General features: G+C 54.4%; 1 pseudogene; it reads right to left on the bottom strand.

Moving 5' to 3' along the window:
- Positions 1-562: 562 nt before the first annotated feature.
- Positions 563-1,466, bottom strand: LOC125760104 (uncharacterized; annotated as a pseudogene).
- Positions 1,467-3,023: the final 1,557 nt, after the last annotated feature.

Below are 3,023 nucleotides of genomic sequence, written 5' to 3' on the forward strand. Positions count from 1 at the left end.
GCACAATGCGATAGAACGAATGGAAGCGTGGCCTAGTTTAAGGCACTCGATTTCAGACCGAAGTGACCTGGGTTCAAGTTACAGCCCCGGAGAGATTTTAGTTCGCTTTATTTTTGAACAGCGAAACTGCCTAGCAAATCGTTCCTTGTCCGACGAACCAAAAAACTATCGTCATCATAAACGGGTATGTGCCACAGAAATTGGGTAGATACCACTGCCCACCACTGGTCCACTAAAAATGAAGAAAGGCAACAGCTGGCCCAACAACAAATGGCTGCGAATCGACGGGGGTGAGCAGAAGACCGCGGGTACGTACAACCAGAAAATACTAGGTAACCGCAACGGCGAGTGCGGCTGCGAGAAGACCCGAAGCGATTGAAGGCCTACACCAACGACGGCGTGCCCGTAGATCTGTGAGATTAGCGAAAGCTCGGTTTTAGCGTGAGTTTCTGTCTCTGGAGTTTGCACATCCGTGTCGTGTCTGTGACTGTCTGTGGTTTAACTCGAAACTCTCCGCGCTGAGAATCAACGTAGAAACTGTGGTGGGAGGGTTCGAGCCGAGCAGGCAGGCTGAAGCCCGAGGGCCGCGGAGTAAAAACACACGCTCCGAGTCCCTAGCAGAGGTGCCCCCGTTTATTGTCAGTACAGCCTTTATCTACTACATCCTATAGAGGGCGCCTCATATTCGGCTTGGCACTCGCGCCCTCTACATCCCCCCTTTTGGGAAAGTAACAGAAAGCAACCCCTCGCTCTCAGGTACGCAACGTAATGACAAATGTCTCATGGCACGCTCTACAAGTTCAGCCGCACCGGTGGCCTAACACAACGTCCGGACCGAGTGCGCACAACCGACACAGCCGGTCTTGAGGGAGTAGCTGGGGAAACCGGTGGCGATGCAACTGGTAGAGGAGTAAGTGCCCTGGGAGTTGGACTGCTGCGCACAGGCTCTGGGTGAGTTGGAGTCTGTGGCAGGCTTTTGGATCGTCGTGTCCGTGGACTGGAGCTCCCGAGGTCTAGACCACCTGATGACGGAGACTGCTGCGGAACCAGATGTCTCCGCGGTTGCGGAAGAGAGCTCCTGCATCCGTCTGGACCACGTAGGAGCATGGACGCTGCGCTGGGCTAAGAACAGTGCCAGCGCAATCTGCATCGCGAATCCACACTCTCTCTGCCTCTTCCAGGGGCCGCAAATCTTGTGCAGCATGTCGACGGTCAAAATCTTGACGCTGGCGACGTCGTTGGGCAGCGTCACGCGGGTGGAAGTCGGCAGCGTTAGGAGGTCCTGGAAGCAACGCGGCCATTGGGACCGGAAGGCGAGTCCTGAGGCTGCGCCCCATGAGCAGCAGAGCAGGGCTGTACCCGGTCACGCCAGGTGCATTGCGGTATGCCAAGAGGGCCAAAGGCCAGTCCGGAGACTTCTTGAAGAGTTCCTTGACCGTACGCACCATACGCTCGACTTCCCCGTTGGACTGCGGGTACCTGGGACTAGAGCACTGCACGGGCCCGGGCCTGCCCGAAAGCCCGGGCCCGGCCCGGCCCTCGGGCCGGGCCGGGCCGTCCGAAGCGTTTTCCGGCGGGCCCGGGCTGGGCTCGGGCTTGAAAGCGCGGGCCCAGGCCGGGCCCGGGCCTGAAGCTGCGGGCCTGGGCTTGAGGCTGCGGGCCGGGCCGGACCCGGACCCGCTCATTAAAAGGCGTAAGTCGGGCCTTCGAGCACACGCGAATGTTATGCATTCCATGGTCTAAGGTATATTGTGCCAAGCTGAAGTGACACGTGTGTATATATATATATATATATATATATATATATATATATATATATATATATATATATATATATATATTAACAGCACTAACAATGGGCCAGATCGCGGTTGTTCCCATGGGAGGCATAAAGATTTCGGTCTTTTATTCGAGGTTGACACATACGATAGGATGGATGGAAAGTCCTTTATTGAAAAAGAGGGAGGCGCATGGCCTCTGTGGGGATAAGCGGGACTTTCAAACTATACTAATATTTCACAGTTTCATAGGGTTTGCACTTATTCAAATCACAATCACATGTACTGAGGCGGTGTGTGGTCAGTACTGTGGTCTGTCGGACCCCCTAAGCCACTCTGATCAGGCCGCTGTGACTTCCATATTGCGCGAATACTAACTGCGTGTCCGGGTCCGTAAGCAGCGCTTCCCGATAATTTGTGTACTGCAAAGCCTGTATGGCCATTCGCCCTTTTTCAAATGCGGAACATTGCCACAGTAAGTGGTGAAGGTCTGCGCGGCAGCGCAGCCCGCAGTGATTGCACGTCACTGTCGCAATGTCCGGTTGTCGCCATTTAGCTAAAGAATACGGCGTGTATGCGGAATTTGCGTAGATCTTATTGATGAATACTTCTTGAGAGCGCGAAAGCGGACACTTGCTGGAAAAGAGGACTGGTGGGGTAACCTGCGTAATGCGTTTTTTACTAGCATGACGCAGGGACGTACGCACGTAGTGCATTGTGGCTACCGAGGGAGCCATTTGACTTAAGAGCTCATACGGGTTTACCCTGAGGGGTGGGGGCAGAGAAAGATTGGTCGACCCGCCTGCGGAAGCAGCAGCGGCGTGTGCCGCCGTATTGCCCCCGGGCACACCCGTATGCCCTGGCGTCCAAATAATTTCTATCGGCCTGTCGGCTTTTTCGTGCCTACGAAGGATGCTTTGAATAGCGGCAGCTGTAGCATCTCCGAGGCTGGGCGAAATATTTCCGAGTAAGCAGAGTGCAAGTCGGTAAAGACACGAAGGGGTTTCTGTATGGTGTATGGGAGGCTTGCAGTCGCTCCCCATATGGTACATTTCATTTATATTCCTTGGTATTAAGTGCCAAAACCACGATATGATTACGAGGCACGCCGTAGTGGCACCGGATCAATTTCGACCACCTCGTGTTCTCTAACATGCACCTAAAAATAAGTATATAGACGGGTGTTCTTGCATTTCGCCCCCACCAAATTCCCGCCGCCGTGGCCGCGGGAATCGCACCCGCGTC

The sequence above is a fragment of the Rhipicephalus sanguineus genome, chromosome 10 (assembly GCF_013339695.2).
Source record: "Rhipicephalus sanguineus isolate Rsan-2018 chromosome 10, BIME_Rsan_1.4, whole genome shotgun sequence".
Taxonomy (NCBI): Eukaryota; Metazoa; Arthropoda; class Arachnida; order Ixodida; family Ixodidae; genus Rhipicephalus; species Rhipicephalus sanguineus.